At 40.1% G+C, this 18,775-nt stretch overlaps 1 protein-coding gene across 4 annotated transcripts in view; it reads left to right on the top strand.

Moving 5' to 3' along the window:
* tcf4 (transcription factor 4) overlaps positions 1-18,775 on the top strand; it is a 241,975-nt gene that overhangs the window by 23,149 nt on the left and 200,051 nt on the right. The window lies entirely within an intron of this gene.

Here is an 18,775-nt window from a genome sequence, read left to right on the forward strand (position 1 = left end):
AAGCACACAAACTGACACACGTGCACAAACACACACACAGATTCTAAATTGTCTGGAACACCCCTTCTGCCATCTGGTCCTGTGACGGGCCAGACACAGTGTATGGGTGTGTGCGTGTGTGGGGGGCATTATTGTGTTTTTGTTCATCCATGTAAGGGGGGGGGGAGAAAGAAAAACACACTCTCTTAAAACACACACAGCAAGATTAGCAGTAAATTTATGCCCCAGTCTTTGGCTGTGTTTGTGTTAATTTGGATGTTCTTCCCTGACGTTTAATTGGTGTTTAGGTCCAGTGTGAAGCTAGTTTATTTTGCAAAGTCTCAGTCTGCTTTCTCTTGTTTCAGACACTCAAAATGAATCCAGAACTGAAGACAGGAGGTCAGAACCTGCTGATCAATTATACTGATTATTTTTATTACCTTTGCTTTTCTTTATATTTGAGTTTGATCTGCAGAATTATTTTATGTATTTATTTTGCTAAATTAAGATAAGAAATATTTTGTTATCTTGGTGTTTTAAAAGCAGGCCAATGTCACAGAGAAACCGGGTCTTTCCCCCCCCTCTTTACTCTCTATTGGAAAAAGTAACTTCCTGCACCTGCCCCTTCCACTTCCTGCTCTGTCCTTCGTTTCTTTGCGTCTAACTTTGGCAGAGGTGATGCCTTGCTAAGTGGAATAAAGCCTTCTGCTCTAGGAGACTTGCTCAAGAGAACTGTGCTGCAAGCTGTGAGCGTTTCATTGATAAAATAGGGAATTTTGGCAAATGCACTTAAAGTGAATGCAGCAAGGAAAGAAAACTGAAAGGAGAGGAAAAGATGGGTTGCCTCAGTGTATTGGTGTGTGTGTGTGTGTGTGTTTGTGTGTGTGTGTGTGTGTGTGTGCTGAGACACATGTGGGTTGACCTGAAGAGACCAGACCGCTTCTTCCTCATTGGCTGAAGAACATCTGGCAGCCTGTGTGTGTGTGTGTGTGTGTGTGTGTGTGTGTGTGTGTGTGTGTGTGTGTGTGTGTGTGTGTGTGAGAGAGAGAGATACCACATTGATCTCCCTTCTCACATTCCACACTGTCAGGACTGAAAAGCAAAAACGCCTCACTCCAAACATTTGCCTCTCTCTCCCTCTCTCTCTTTCCATTCTTTCATTCTTCCCTTCATCTTTTCATTTTTTACTTCTCTCACTCTGCTCACTTTCTTGCTACTCTCTTCCTTATGCCTCCCCCCTTTCCCTCTTCCTCTCTCAATACCCACTTCAGCATGATAGCAAACTGCCTTCTCTCAACCCTTCTGTGCTGTAAAGCTAAAAATAAAGGTTTCTTTGAATATAACATGTTTACATTCAAAAATGAGAAGGCGAATAAGTGAGACTGTGCGATTTAATCCACAAAGATCTTTGCTCCTACATGGTTGCCTTTTATGATATAATATTTTTTTGGCATCGTGGACTGAACATACCAGACAAGTCTAGGACATGGTGTACTGTTCTATCCTGACATGACTGCATGTACACAAAAAAAATGTCTTCCACACTCTGGATAGAAAGCTGTTACATTGCACGCTGCCTGCTGTGTGATCGGCCACAGTTCAACGGTTAGCAAGTGGCACTTGATTTGATACAGCAAAGTTTGGAGGAACCCTGCCGCTTCTGAAAATGTTATAAATGCTGCCTCGTTTTGTGGACGCTAAAACGGTGATCCTTAAGGGGGGGGGGGGGGTGTAATTTGAAATAGTACCAGAGACTTGTACTTGACAGGCCACACACGTTGAATCGTTAGTGATGGCACTTTGGGAAGTAAATTATATGATCATCATTTAAAAATGGGAAAGATTTGCACCTGGAATTGTGATTGGCATCAGTTGAGAATTCACTTTAATTCATCGAACAATATTTACGACTGTATTTGTTGTGCTTAAGGACTTGAGACTTGACTTGTTCTGATAAACTCAAATTTGACCTTTGACGTGAAATTTAACTTCAGATTTGGTTTGACAAATCTTAGACTTGTTTTATACTTGAATAAATGACAGGGACCATGTCTTGAAATTACCCTGAACAAATGTACTTGTCTTAGATTACTTGAGGCTCGAGGACTTGAAACTTTCTAATCTTTGCAAACTTTATCTGGAATCACTTAAAAGACAAGTTGATTATTAAGTACAACTCACCTGCAGCAGTTTTACTACCTGGACTTGATGCTTAATTTGAAATTTGCTCTGCACACATGATTATTGCTCTAAAACCCTCTAAAGAACTAAAGGACACTGAGTTGGTTTTTTTGAGATTGAAAGTTTGTGACAAACTTGGAAATTCACTTGGAGGAAATGACTTCAGGCCTGTCTTGGACTTACCTCAAAAAGACTTGTACACAGCTTTGTTTGGACTACGATCAGACTCAAAATTAGGTTTTGTTAATTTTCTAAACTGGCTGCTTCACTACACTGAATTATCTCTGAACCACTGTGGAATATTAATTGAAAAAGTTGAGAATTACTGGTGTGCATTTGTGGTTGTTTGTCTTATTTGACAGCTTTGTGTTTGCAATAACTTCAGGCTAAAACCTCCACTTCCACACAGTGGTTTTAGCCTTTGGTTAAGAGGATGTTAAAGAGGACATTAGTTAGCTGTTTGTGTTTCTTCCCCCCCTTAGACTTTCCTCTTTTCTCTTATTTTCCGGCCTGCTGCCTGTTGGATGGCCATCCTTCGACAGCTTGAAGCCATTTGAAGGACCAATTATCCAATAAATGCGGCTTTATGAAGTTCTATCCCTGCTGCTGTGTTCTTGGAAGGCAGAGGTGTATATCAATAAGATTTACAACACCCAAGCTTTAAAAGAAACAGCCACCATTTGGAAGGATGTGACACCTTACTTCTGTAAAGCAAACAAACACATTTGCATTATAGTGCAAAAAGATAACAAAGCATTAGAGTGCTTTGTTATTTCGGTTGCCAATCAGAAACCAAATGTTAGTGGTTGGGAAGCAATAAAGCTAAAGAACTGATCTACAAAATTACATTACAATGCCAGAAGGGATTTGCTCCCATCCTGCCACAAGGTCCAGCAACTGGTGTTGGGTGTTTATCTCAAAGGTTTTGGATGGTATTGAAGTCAGAGCTCTGCGCAGATAAATCGTTCCAGCGTGTCCCACAAATTTGGACGATCACTTTTGTCAAACTAAATTTGTATGATGCAATTATTTGAAGCTGCTGGGGCCTAGCTGATACTTTACAGCGGGCAGCATTGTCAGTATGCTTTGGCATGTTTTAAATTAAATCTTTAGCCGGTATAATTATTTCTTAAATTCTTAATTATGTATAACTTCTGTTGATATGTTTTGGTCCAGTTAAGCTAATCAAATATCCTTACCAAGATTCAGACTTTGAAACTACTTTGACTCCTGTAAATTTTTCTTTTCTGTTACAAATGTGAGACTTGACTTTGCAGTTAAAGACGAATCTGAAATGACTTGGAAGTAGTTGACTGAAATAACTGTTCTTTCCATGAATGACTTTAACTTAACACAGACCTTCTATGACCTGAAGTCTATAGACAGATCTTCCATATGAATATGCAGAGCGTGTAGGCGATATATCTTACACCAGAATCAGCTTTGGTATTCATTTAATACTTCTGTAGTTACATTATGGGCTGTAAGTGTAGTGGTTTACACATTTGCCTTATAAGTAAAAGATCTCTAATTCAGTCCCAGGAGGAGACACAAGTCCTTTGGGCGCTGCATCAGGAAGTGCACCTGGTGTAAAAATCTTCCAAATCAAAACATTCAGAGTTAGCTGTTGTGGCATGTGATTTTCCCCAAACACCTTTTAGTCAGATAACAATGGATGAGCTCTTGGAGATCTTCCTCCAAGATTGAAACGGCATCTTTATCTGATTATGTTGCCTGAAGACTGCAACCCCTGACTTTTAAGATCTCTAGCTGCCTACTGCATGCATTGCAATAAGAATACCCTTTTTTGTGCAATTCTAACACAATTTTCAATTTCTTTGATCCATTTTAAGTTGTGCTCATCTCTTGGAAACATCATCTTGCTACAGATACAGTGCAAATGTACATTTAAAAGAATCTGGAAGCTGTACTCTTCTTTTTTTTCCAGTAGCGTAACTCTTTAAGACAGAAGTTTATGGGTGCGGCCAGAGGTTAAAGTACTTCACTCAGGACTGAGGAGGCAGAACTAATTACTTCAACACAGTGAAATTTGATTAAGACCACCTTTTTGCCCTAATTCATCATTCTTCTGGAAAAAAAAAAGAAAAAGAAAAAAAAAAAGCAGGAATCTGGAACAAAGATCACTAAATCTTCACTATGAGAGTATTTTTCTTAAAAACAGGCGTTCCACTCCCTGTTTCCTCAATAAACTGCTTCATTCTCTGAGTGGTTGTTTAGGTTGTGAGTCTTTACCTTTTCTGGAAATTCAAACCTATATATTTTACAGTAACTTAGCCTTAGCTTGAACTCTGAAGTGCCTGAGGATCAGCACCACGTTTAACATTGCTTGACACGAGGACTGGAAGAGAGAAGAGAAACCGCAAATCTTGCTTCACCAAAAAGGAGAAAATTAGATCTTCTAACAGTGCTTAGTAAGTCTGATTTTCATGATTAATCTTGTTTACTGAGTTGGCCAGTATGACGTAGAGTAGACCTTTTATTGGCCCAGTGCTTGACATATTTATAAACCAACCAGTGATGGGTGCAGTGACTTAATGTGGCATCTCAACAGTTGCATCCTCTTGGTGTGGTAACCAGGTCTGTTGCTGGAAGCAGCCCACAGCTGAATTTTGTGAGACTTGGTGACATTTGGCTAAAAAGACTCAACTTCTAAGCAGGAGTCAGTTAACAGCTATATCGTCTTGTGTTAATTCAACAGGATACAAAATTTTAATGAAGTACCTGATCAATTGAGACTTAATTGACAGCTTTTCCTCTTGCTTGTAGTCTGAATGTATAGCTGAATTTGTACTTATTTTTAAAGTGGGTAAAAGTTGAGAAAAATTTATTCTCAACGTGTCACATGTCCAAATGCATGCAGAAGCCCAAACTTCTTGCCCATTTTCGCTACTGAGCTCCTCATTTCAAGACCATGTGCATTAATCTGGTGCTGTAACAAATTTCACTCTGGGTCTTTCAGGCTTTCCACCAGAGGCTGAACCTGGCTGCATGGATCAGTTCCTAGTACCTACAGCATAAAAGCATTATAGAGTTTTGTCATGTAGAAACTTGAAAGGGTCTTCCTCAACAATCACTTAATCACTTTATTCTGATATATGTAAAACTTTCCTTTCTGTGGGACCAAAAGATCCTAACCATGTGATCACCAGTTTACACAGAGAAGAATATTCACGTACTTTTGTAGCATATTTAAAAACTTAAAAGCAAATATATTTTTAGGCTGCAGTCCTATATGTCTGCGTGTTTCATAGCGTGTGAGCTGCGTGTGCATTGAAGGTATCATTTGGCAGCTTGTCTGTAAGAATGTAACCTGAGACCTGCACACACACAGGCGTTCCCACAATACCTCTCTCTCCCTCTCTCAGATGTAAGCCTTTTGTCTGCCCCCGACCTTTTTTTTTTTTTTCCTTCTTCTCCCCCTCAGTCGTTGCAGGTGTTCATCATGAGGCAATAAAACAAGTAGTGACTGTTCTCCATCCCAAACACAGCCCACGCTCATGCGGCTGCAGACCCTGCTCCACATTTACTCAGCTCTTTCTAATTTGTGGCCCTGCATGCAGCAGCTGTGGCAGCCATCTTGCATATATTCTTTACTTAAGGCCACACTTGATGTTGTCCATGTAAAGGTTTCAGAGGTTATTTTTCAAAGTGATCAAAAGCATTTCAGTAGTTAGTTTTTTCTTAGTGGTATCAGACCGGGGCTCCTGATATTCAGCAGCTCCAGTAACACATGTGAAACTTTCTTTTCTTCTCAGTAGTAAGTGACTTTCTCATCAGTGCTTCATCTTATTAAAGATATAAAAGTAATATTTGAAATCAACTTGTTTTTGGGTTTTTTTTTTAAAGTCTATTTGGTAGTTGTCTTCATTCATCTAATGGTAACTTTATAATGGCGCTATAGGAAAAGTGAGATGATCACCATCTCAGTAAGAAGTCTTCGATTTAAAATAACTGAATTGGGCCTAGACACTCATATGTTGTTTCCAGGGTTACAAATTTAATAACAGTTTATAAGACATTCACCCTCTGTGGTCTACATCATTAGACTGATGACTGGACCTGGGTGTACTCCGCCTCTTGCCCTGTGGTAGCTAGGTTAAGCTCCAGCCCCCCTGAGACTCTGAATTGCATAAGCAGAAGAAAATGAATGAATGAATGGATGGATGGTCTAAGTGATCGTCACAGATACCCAATCCCAAACCTTATGTTTTGGAGAAAATCAATGCATGTCAGTTCAAACGATTGCTTTCATTGCCCCTGATCACCAGGACTTAGTAGAGCAATCAGTATAGCAATATACTGAGGTAGTTAGGGTCATCACTGATGATGAACTTTAAAATTTTGGTTAATAAGTTCTGAAAAACCACACAGTATAATGAACACCGTTTCTAAATTTCATATCTGTGTCTATAGAAATCGCCATTTCCTGTTACCTGCTGGCTCACAGAAAAAGATGTATATCATTGACAATTTATTACTGGAGTCAAAGCCTGAGGCTAGTTTTCACACATGATTTTCTTTCATCATGCGGGGAAAATATGCTTTATATATAGAAAAAATAAAAACCTCAAAGATATTTACTGGCAAATACCAATGTAAGATGGCGCCAGTGTTCACGGCCAGCCGTCTGTCCCTTCCAGTGTTATTGTTTGCTTTTGTTTTACTCGCTTCAAAAGATGCTAACTCTCTGTGTGTTTACGATCGCCAAATGCTTTTAGATTTAAGATTACCTTGCTTGAGACGTGAATCTTACTGAAACCACGGAAATCAGAAATTTCTCCCTCCACCATTTCTGCCCGGTGTTCCTGTTCTGCTTTGCCTCAAAGCTACCCCAATCAACCAGGCGCCGCCGGCGCCGGGGAAGACAAAGCGGTTGACTGGTGAGAGTGAAGGCTGCCTTCTTACATCCCGGGAATGATCAATACTTTGAGGTGGCCAGATCTGACTACGTCAAACACTGGACCTCCCCGACCATGATCTGCCTCTGTTTGGTTCCTGTCGCTGGGATTACTACAATAAACCCATGCCTGTGACCTCCGCGACATCGTCGGAGGGGAGTAAACTTCCAGAACCTGCAGACGCTTCAACGGGCTACTATTTCCACTACTAAACCTTCGACTTCACTAAGGATTAGCCTTGCTAATGTCCGCTCGTTAGCTAATAAAACCTTTATTTTAAAATACTTTTTTACTTACCGCGATTTGGATCTTATGCTCCTAACAGAAAATTGGTTTTAATTGTTTTACTGAACTACCTTCTGACTGTGATTATTTAAATCTGCCGAGGATGGGCAAACGCGGGGGTGGAGTTGCAGCTGTCCTCAGAAAGACACTAACATATAAACAACTTTCAACAGACTTTTAGTCAAGCTTCGAAATCCTACTTTTTGAATTGGGGAACCCATGCCCAACACTTGTTGGAGTAATATACAGACCTCCAAAATATAACAAAGGTTTTATTCGAGATTTTTCTACTTTTTTAGCAGGAATCATCCCGAGTTATGATCAAATTTTAATAGTAGGGGATTTTAATATTCATGTATGCTGCCCCCACAACCAGCTGGCTAAAGACTTTTTAAATTTGATTGACTCTTTTAGCCTCATCCAGCATGTATTGGATCCAACACATGTACAGGGCCACACGTTGGACCTCGTGTTGTCTTTTCGATTACCAATTTTTAATTTGGAAATAAGTGATGCAATCTTTTCTGACCACTGTCCATTAGTCTTTAATATACTTTTATCTCATTGCCATCTTAAACCTACATCCTCAACACAACGTTATCGTGTTTTTAAACCAACGGCCACAGAACAGTTTTCCACTGCCTTTGAAAGACTGTCGAATTCTTCCCTTGGTGATGGTATTGAGCAGATGGATTTGAATTTTAATAATAAATGCAAGACTATTCTTGATGTGATCGCCCCATTTAAATCAGTGCGATCGACAGCTTACTCAGACCCGTGGATAAACGACTCAACTGGATCAGCTAGGCGACAGTGCAGGAAGGCTGAACAAAAATGGAAAAAAGACAAATTACAAGTCTCTTTCCTGCTTCTGAGAGAGAGCCTATCTAGATATCAAGTCATTGTAAAAGCTGAAAAATCTAAGTTTCTCGCAAGCATTATTGAGAACAACTCTAATAACCCCCGAACTCTTTTCTCAGTTATTGATTACTGATTATTGATTATTACTGATTATTGAATACCTCCTCCACTTTCCATATAGATAGCTCCATTGAAACTTGCGATAGGTTCTTGCAGTTTTTCATTAATAAATAGAAAGGCTTCGATCTACATCTACCCTATCTCTGTATAATGTCTCATTAACATATACCTCCTCAACTGCTTTTGACCAGTTTGAGGCTGTATGTCTTAACCAGGTGGAAGATCGTTGCAATAGCATAAAGACATCATCCTGCCCTTCAGATGCAGTCCCAACCCATTTTCTAAAAAAGATTATTAAGGTAGTCGGTCCCGACATTTTAACTATTTTTAATAGTAGTCTCAGCTCTGGGGTAGTGCCAACTGGATACATGCACGCTGTAGTGCAGCCAGTACTTAAAAAAACGAACCTTGATTCTTCTGTTCTTGCTAATTTTAGACCTGTTTCCAAGCTTCCGTTTCTGTCAAAAATTTTAGAAAAGATTGTATTTGAGCAGCTACAAACCTTTCTAAATAGTCATAATATTTTTGAGTTCCAGTTGGGCTTCAAAACCCACCACAGCACAGAAACTGCCCTCCTAAAAATACTTAATGATATTTTATTAATCACTGACTCAGGAGACCCAGCTGTGCTCCTGCTCCTAGACTTAACTGCAGCCTTTGATACTGTTGACCACAGCATTCTGATCTCCCTTTGGAGCAATGTGGTATCAAAGGTATCCCCTTGGAATGGTTTAGGTCGTACCTCTCCGAGAGGACTTTTTCCGTGAGCCTTGATGATTTTATTTCTTCCCCACCTCCTTTTACTTGTGGTGTCCCGCAGGGTTCCGTATTAGGCCCAATTCTTTTTTCTATATATTGCCCATAGGCCTAAACTTTAGGAAGCATAACATCTGCTTTCACTCATATGCCGACGACACCCAGATTTATCTTCGGTTTAATAGAAACACCTCCACACCCATGGAATCGCTAGTCAAATGTCTTGATGAAGTTAAAACCTGCATGGCCTCAAATTTTCCTACCTTCAATGAGGATAAAACTGAGGTAATTATTTTTGGACCAAGCTGTAATTTCAATGCCCCAGATTTGGACTTATGTAACCTAACATGTGCTGTTAAAACGCATGTAAAAAACCTGGGGGTTTTCTTGGATAGCAAACTTACATTCGAGAAACAAATTAATTCAGTTGTTCAGCGGTCCTTTTTTAAATTAAGGCTCCTATCCAAAGTGAGATCTTTTTTATCTTTTAGAAACTTGGAACGAGCATGCGTTTGTTTTATCTCAACTGGATTACTGCAATTCACTATATGTGGGTGTCAGTCAGTCCAGCTTGGCACCGGACTATTTGTCTGACCTATTGCAGCTTTATACGCCCTCTAGAGCCCTTCGATCAAGCGATCACCTGCTCATTACCTTACATAAGTCTAGGATGGTTCATAGAGGAGATCGGGCATTTGCGGTTGTGGCACCGAAAATGTGGAATGATCTACCTCTCCACATTAGAAAGGCCCCAACTGTTACTCTTTTTAAATCGCATCTTAAAACATATTTTTTTACTCTGGCTTTCGAAACTGTATGAGAGTTACCAATTATTTTATCCTAATTTTCTTTTAATTTTCTTACCTGTTGTTGTTGTTAATGTCATTGTTTAATTGTTATTTTGTACAGCACTTTGGTCAACTCCCTGTTGTTATTAAATGTGCTTTATAAATAAATAAATAAAAAATGAAATGAAATATTTGAAAAAAACCCTGATGAAGGGAGGAAATTAATGAATAGTTGGGTAAGAGGAAATGAAAGCTAAACTGAAAGTCTTACTAATGCTTTACTGGAACTATGTGTACTCCTATACATCATAATATGCAGTATTAGGAATTTTCAGATTCATATCTGTGATGTTGATGATTCCTTAAACATGTGTAACGTGCAGGATTGTCTTCCAGCACTGCTGAGCTGTGACTTGGTGTCAAAGTGCTGTCTAATTTCTAATAAACACAGCATGTTAGATATAGAGCAGGAAACTGCTAAAAGCTCTACAACTGTCATGTGCACTTTTCAAGTCAGAAGGTCAAAGGTGAAGTATTTTTTTTTCTGTTTCTGCTGGTTATTTGGTTTCATCCATCAATGCTTGACTAGCATCTCCTTAAATCACTGCCAACCAGATATAACTGTGTGGGTTTGTGAGCCCACATGAATGCGCTTTTTGTTCAGAGCGGTCATTTTTCTGTGTATGTGCATGTGTGTGTGTGTGTGTGTTTAGGCCAGACTGCCTTTCTCTTAATAGTAATAATGTGAAATGTGAAGCAGCGGGTTCTGTTCTCTGTTAACGTAATGACCGCAGTGATATACTCTGACAGCCACACACACACATATACTGAAGACACACACACACACACACACACACACACACACACACACACACACATACACACACACACACACGCAGTTCCACACAAACTAACAGCTTCACATGAGCAAACTTTGAGTTTAGTGAATAGAGTCTCATCTGTGGTTTTGAGTTGAAAAATGGAGTGTGCCCACCTCATAGTGACATAGGTGCTAGATGGGATCAGAAAATATTCCGTATTCTCTCTGATTGGTTGTTTTGTGTCTGGCAACAGATGATGGTCTGGACATTTGAAAAGGTTGTGGGACAAATAAATATCAATTGCAGTTAGTAGTTAGAAAGTAGCAGACTGAGAACCTGTTCCTGTAGCTCTCTATACTCACCTAAAATGATGATACTTAATATGTAAAAAAAATGTATGTATATCTGCAAACATTTACTACTTGTGGCACCAAGTGAGACCTAGTGTTCAGCTGATGCTGGCTACTTTATAGCATGGATTACAAAATAAGTCCTTTAGTGTTTCTCATCATTATGTTGAATTTATTTATCTTCTCTTTCATTTCTGTCTTCTCGCCTCTGTCAGGCTCATGGCATGCGCATGAACTCTATCAGTGCTGCATTACCATAAACAGATACTGCACTTCTAATTGGCACACAGTTATTTGAATGAAAGATGCTCACCCTCCACATCAACCATTGAGTCTTCTGGGTTCAGCCATTTCAGTGTTGTGGAGGGGCCCAGTTAAAGGTTTTACAGGTGGCTCTTTTAAAACAGTTGTCTATGAGGAAAATGTGTTTGTTTTTTTTTGTTGTTGTTGTTTTTTTCATGTATAATACCCAGCCTTAGGTAATGCTGTGCAGCCATATGTAACTGCATCCTGGAGTTGGTGTGTCAGAAACCTCAAGGAGAGACGAACAACTGAAACTTAATTCAGTTTTGTCTTTAGATTATGGCTGTTGTCATTTTGAACAGTTAAAGAAACACACACAGGCACACACTCATGGACATGCTTTAATGTGTTTAGAGAGAGCAGCAGAGCTCTCCTTCCTGCATGCCCAGACATGTATTATGTGGTTTTCAAAGGGGAAGCCTTCACTTTAGTGTGTGTGTGTGTAGGGGGGGGCGGGGGGGGGGGGGGTGTTCTTGAGATCAATGCAGTTATAGAGTGCAGCAGCTTTTGACTCCACACGCACACACACGCTCTCAAGTGAGGCCTGTTCTTAGTCAAGTGTCACGCTTTGCCCCTCTGACATCTGGTCCCCAAAACCTCTGGAGTCGTGAGTGTGTGCGCGCATGCGTGTTTGTGTGTTTATGTATGCATGCGCTGAGGTGCGTGTCCATGTCTGTGTTTGATTAACTAACCATTCCCTGTCTGTGTGACAGCCTCTGCCAATACACTTGTACTTATTGTAAACCAACCTTCTCGCTCTCGCCGAGTGTCGCCTGCTTGGTGCACTTGTGTTTCAGCATCACATGTGTCTGCTATGGCTAAATGTTTCACAGCTTTTCTGAGAAAATATCCAAGTGGTTCTGAAAGTGTTTTACAAATCTTATTATTAGATTTGTAATTGTATTTATCTTTACTATGCTTTTACAGTTGTGGCTGCTCATGTTAAATAAGTCATATATCAAGGTCAGCATATAAACAAATGACCCCTGTGAGCTAAAAGGCTTCAAACTGCTCTCAATGCTTAGCTGCAGCAGGGTTTTTCTTTCTACGTCTGGCTCTGTAAGAGTGCAGAAATCCCTAATACAGTCAGCACAGGCTCTTGGGAGCACAGAGCTTGGCCCACCTATCCAAACAAAGTCTTTTGTTTGTGAGGGGCAGCCAATCAGAAGAAAGTTGGCTTAAATATTAAATAGCCTCCAGTGTTGCTGTTAGCTGGGGTCTATCGGAGGGTTTTCAGCTTGTCTCGTACCTCCACACCTCACTGTTTTACCCACAGTCACAACCAAAAACATTGCCATCCTGGGGATTATGTCTGCAGCACTTTACTCACTGTGGATATTATCAAAATAACAGCAGCCCAGTAAAACAACAGCAGGCTCTCACAGGATGAAAAACTCTCACCACACATGTGTAGCATGTTAAGTGTGAATTAATTGGAATGCTGCTGTTTTCAGCCACACTTTATGAATCTCATCTGTGGTAGGATGTGGAGTTTGGTTTGCAACAATACAAATTGGGCTGATGGCAAACAAACTGGAGCAAATTAGCACTGGAAAAGTTTACCTGTTTCCTTAACTAACAAGCTGGATTCTCCCTCGGCTGAGCTTGCCACTGACTGTCTCTGCAGACTCTTGTTGACTAGGCTGTCTTGTCCTCTGAGTGTGCCAGTGTTTTACTTTCAATGCCACCAAAACAAGTTTGATGTGAGCATCTATGTGCACTGGAGAAAAACAGCAGACAAAACTACACAAAGCCCAGTTTGCTAAAAAGTCAGATCTTTAAGTGGAAAAATCAGAGACATAAAAACAGCTTGGTTCCATTTGTTGAGCCTGGAGCTTTATATTGCAAGTAAAGACTCCAGAATAATACAGAGAAAATCCTAACAATCAAATGACCCTGTATGAATATAAAAAAACCCTTTTAACAGGACAAAACCTCTGACAGTACATAGCTCAGAGAGGGACAGCCATCTGATGTGACCAGTTTGGAGTATGGGGATGGAAACAACACAAATGAAAGGCTGTGGACGAGACATTTATATCTATTCCCCAAGGTATCTAGTTTGTGAAATATGTTGCTATACTGAACCATAGTTTTCTTTTTGGAAATAGTGCTAGCATAACATATGTCGTGGGTGTGACGTGATGGTGCTATTTCCCCCTTTCTGGTCTACAAATCTTTGCTTCTGCCAGATTAACCTTTTTTCTTTCTTGTGACAAAAGTAACGCATTTGACATCCTGCTAGAAAGTGCAGAAATGAAGGACACCTGTGAATAAATATGACTGTCAGCTTAATGTTGTGCATAGATTCAAATCATTTTCAGATGTTTAGTGAATCTATGTGTTCATCCTTCTGTTCATCTCAACAAATTGACCAGGAGTTAATTCTTTGTGGATAAGAAAATCAGAAAAAGAATTCTGTCATCAAAGCAGTCTGGTTTCTTAAACTGTCAAGTAGGACTTTCCTGTAGCAGCTTGTTGATGTATTCATTTTTATGCCTTACAGCATGCTGCAATGCGCATTTTGACATTATTTCATATTAAATATGGAAGTTAAGTGGCACACCTGGCTGAACAGAGCTACGTGAAAGTGGGATACAAATGAGATAATTCACATTAATCCTTAATATTTTTGTGGTCCTTTTAGGTTGCAGCTAATTGTGTAAAGCCAGCATGGATGTGCCAACTTTAAAAACCTGTTCACTCGTAAACAGGTGGGAGTTTTTCTCATCATATGACACTGTGGTTATGATATGAGTTTAAATCGGTATCGGGTTCGGGTTTGAGTCTTTGTCGCATGAAGGATAGTCGAGGTCATGTGACAAGAAATTTTCTGCCACCTTCACATGAGTATCTACATACATCCTGTTTCTCTTTATATCATCACCACCTGATCCTCTCCTACAGGGGAAGAACATTTCCTTCACTTGCAAAAGATGATATTTGCATTTTGGTACTCTGTGTTTTTTCATACATTTGTGGGCTAGTGGTCAAATCTCATGTACCAAAATGGAAAAAAAAAGTTTCCGATGACTAGATGACTGTAACGAGTCTGAGCACGAACTAGTCAACGACAGGAGATTGTGGGCAGCTGTCTCACTGAAAACGCTAAAAATGGTCCTTGGCTGCAGTTGTCTGTCATCATAGGTTGCTGCGTTAGGAGGTGCTTTCTTCTTAAGGATGGCTAATGCATGCAGCATTCAGAGCAGTATGTGGAAGATTACTTGAGCTGGCTGATTTAAGTTTTTGACTTTTCTACATGGCTTTTTTAGCTAACTGTCGATATAACTGTTGATGTTCTCACAAAATCACCTCTGTGTAGCTGCAGCTATGTTGTTGTTTTTCAGACACGTTAAAGGGGGTTTTCAGGACGTCCCAGGGGTCCTTTAGGAGTTTTGAGGGGGCTCACAGACAAAATGAGGAAGAAAAAGTAAGAAAAACGTGGTCAGAGCATATTTTTAACCACAGGTTTCAGTCACCTTGCTGTCAACACAGACAACAGACACACAGGAGGTGGAAGAAGCAGTAGAAAAAGGTGGTGGAGCATTAATATTTATTTTTATTTATCTAAGTGTAAATTACATTCCTGACTAGGGATGGGTATTGTTTAGGTTTTATCCGATACCGGTGCCAAACCGGTACTTTTGAAACGGTGCTGGTGCTTAAACGGTGCTCAAACCGGTGCTTAAAGAATGGAGAACACAAACTTTGTCCAAAAACCTCTCATATTCAGCTGTTTTTTTGTAAAAAGATAACAATGTTAGCCTTTTCTGCAGCTATGGGGCATATATGGTATCATTCTTGGCTGGAAGCAGTGCTTAATCAATGGAAAAAAAACAAACTTTGTCCAAAAACCTCTCATGTTTAGCTGTTTTCCACTTTTTCTTTGGTCATTTTAGCCTTTTTGGCCAGGGTGAAGGGAGTATCTGCCATCAAACAAGAAGACAGCCGCATGTAGCTATGATGATGTTTGCTAGTTCACCTTACATGCATTAATGTAATAATGCGGTTATCGTACTCAACGTAAATTACACACAGACAACATTAAGCTACTCACGCAGAGAAGAACGGCTGCTGCTGCCATCATTATCCGTCATCATTTCTGCTACACTGGCAGGGCTAGGGGCCAGGACTCTCCTCTTCAGGTTTTTGGGGGATGTTGCAAACTCCGGGTCCGATAACAGGCACCACACCCGCAGTAGATGTGTTCGGTGTGAGGTCTCGCAGCAAGCTATCAAATACGGCGCATTTCTCGGCTTTTAAAAAAAAGCCGCCAGGTGTTTCATCAGATTCGAGGAGTTACCTCCTTTGACAGTATCACAGTATCACCTTAAAGCACTTGTTGCAGCTGCTGAGTTTGCATCTTTTGCTGTGAAGTACAGCCAGACTTTTGACCGCTTCGCCTTGGGCATTTTTAATCTGTAGCTCTGCTCTAAAAGAACGTACGTACCTGGGCCCGCCTACTATCCTCGGAAACGTAAAATGATTGGCTAGAATCCAAAGTGTGTGACATCTCAGGGAGAAAAAAAAGCACCGAAATGTGCGCTGCTTTTCGGTCTGGTTACTACCGTTTATGACAGAACCGGTGCCATCATGGCACCGGATACCGGTACCCATCCCTATTCCTGACTTATTTTATTTTTTGCACAGCCCTTCGACTGCCAGTGCATAATGTTGCTAAGTTTCTGCTTTTTATTCAACGGATGTTTAGTTCAACTAGTTAGGGGGTGCTGTTGGCAATTTTAAGGTTGTGGGTACAATCCTTACTTGGTCTGTGTTGTTTTTTGTTGTTGTTTTGTTTTTGTCTTAATGCCCCCTCCTGCTAGAACAGTCAGCAGATAACCAGGTGACAATCCACAGATCTGCACTTTAATCTTAGAAAAAAGATAAACCATTATTAAACATCTCAGTTGGACATAAAACATCAAACAATTCATTGTTTCAGTTTCAGTTTGTGTATGTGTGTGATTATTTTAAGGAAGCCAAACTTAACATACCCGCTTGATAGTACCACCTGTTCTTCTATTTTTTCTGCTTTTTTTTTGTTTGTTTGTTTATTCTCATTAGTTCTATTTGTCTTTTCTGATTTTCTCTTTTGGCCTTTGAGCATTGTATAAACTCCTTTGCCTTCTTTCCATCATTGCATAGTATATGTGCATTTTTGTAAAAACGACAATTTATGTCAGTGAGTGTGAGCGCTTCTATAATAGCAGAAGTTTTGGTAGTTTGGAGTTCTGAATCATTCAGGTGTGTGTTAACACCGTGCCACAATCTACCAGCAATTTCACCCCAAAGTCAGACCATTCAGTACTTGAGAAATTACAAGAAACCGAAGAGTTTCTCCTCAAACTCCACAGGCCACAGGTTAAATGTTAAAAATTATGACAGTACAATTACAAAAAAAAAAAAAAAAGACTGAAGAAGCATGGCTTGTTTGGAAGGATGTCTAGGAGAAATCCTTTTCTTTCTGAATCCTCTTCTTTTTGGTTTGCAAAGCTGTATCTAAGCAAACTACAAGCCTTCAGGAAAAACAGTCCTTTGGATCAAGAAAACCAAAGTGGAGATGTTTTTATATGATGCAAAGCACATTTGGAGGAAACCAAACACAGGAGATCGGCACAAATGCCTCATACCAACTGTCAGCACGGTGGTAGAGGTGTGATGATTTGGGTTGGTTCGGCAGCCAGAGGACCCAGGCACCTTGCAGCCATTTAGTCTGCAAAAACTCACCAGTGTACCAAAGTATTCTACACACATCCCTTAAATGTAAGGCATCTGTCCGACAGCTAAAGCTCAGCCCAAACTCAGTCATGCAACAGGATAATGATCCAAAGCACAGCGGCAACTCTTCAATAGAGTAGCTGAAAGGACAAGAGTCAGATTGTTGCAATGGTGCAGCTAAACTCCAATGATCACACTGATGGCAATGCTATTACTGGACCTTAAAACAAATCCATAAATAAATACCGCAAATCTCTATAAACTATGAAGCAACAGTGTGAAAAAGAGTGGGACAAAATAATGTGAGTAACTGTTAAAGTCATACAGAAAACCACTACTTTAAATTATCGCAGCTAAAGGTGGTTTCACAAGCTACCCAATCATGGGGTGTGCTTAGGTTTTCATGGGACTCCTGTGAAAACTTTCTTTTTCACGTGACAGTACTTATGTAAATCGGTACACTAATAATGAGCATTGAAAGCATGTGTCAAAGGCAGATGTTTTATTTTTGTTTGGGGTTTTTTCAGTTAGATGTTGCTCATTTAAAAATTTAATCCAAATTTTGATCCATGAAGAGAGAAGAAGTGATGACAGCAGGGTGGATGAGGCAGGGAGTGAAAAGAGCGATCAAAGAAAGAACAGAAGGAAGGACGAGTGATGAAGATTTAAGAAACAAACAGAAAGAGGAAAATTGTGCAATAGAAAAGCGAGAAAGAGAAAAGGTGGAAGCAGAAAGGGGGGACAGAGAGACAGAGAGGAGCAAAAGTGTGCTCACTCGCCTTCCATTAAATTTCACAAATTAAAGTGGTATTATCTTGAAATATTTAAAGGTTAGATGAATGTCGATAATGGATCTCGACAGCCATTAAGCTGTAATTGCTCTCTAATGTAGTTAGTGAAAGACATGGGATACAATTTTCGGCAAACACTGGGTGGGTGAGCGGGGTAGGGCAGGAGAGAGAGAGGTTGTTTTTTTATTTATTGATTTTAGTCACAGCCTCCGATTTAAACCAGAGCTGTTGTTCTCTGCATTAAGTCTTAATAAGGCAAAAACAGAGCATGATTAACTATTCAGAGAGAGACCGAGGGGTGGGAGACCTAGAGAGGCAACGAGGAGGGGATTGTGGTGGGTTAGAGGGACAAATAATGCAAACCGCAACAAACACCAAGATTTTATCACCAGGCAGATGTCATTTTTCACAGGTTACTTCCAAATGTGCCGCTTCAAAATAAAAGCGCACTTACAGACAAAAATAACTGATGTTTTCTAATTGTTATTATTGTGTGGCCCCATAACAAAGCGCGGCCTAATTTATGTGAAAGCTGCAACATGTTTCTCTCAGAAATGAATAAATAAGCTCCCGCCCAGGTGGTCGTAAAGTAAATCTGATTAATAAGAAATGAAAGGAGGATCCAATGAGGAGCAGCACTGTTTCTAGCAACTCGCACAGTAAGAGGCCACCAATCAGAAGACACCAGTAAAACCAAATCTTTCTGTACTGTGCAATGGCAGTTTTCATTTTTATACCTTCTTGTTGCCTTCTCCTTTATCGCTTGCGCTGGTATATTGCGATGGTTTCCAGTCGTGCACGTGTGTCTTTGTGCAGTCTGAATAAATTTGGCACCTTTCACAATCAGACATCTGAAATATTTACTACTCTGATCAACTTATGTCCATGTTTAACATATGA

This window comes from Neolamprologus brichardi, chromosome 7, assembly GCF_056152115.1.
Source record: "Neolamprologus brichardi isolate AB-2024 chromosome 7, ASM5615211v1, whole genome shotgun sequence".
Lineage (NCBI taxonomy): Eukaryota > Metazoa > Chordata > Actinopteri > Cichliformes > Cichlidae > Neolamprologus > Neolamprologus brichardi.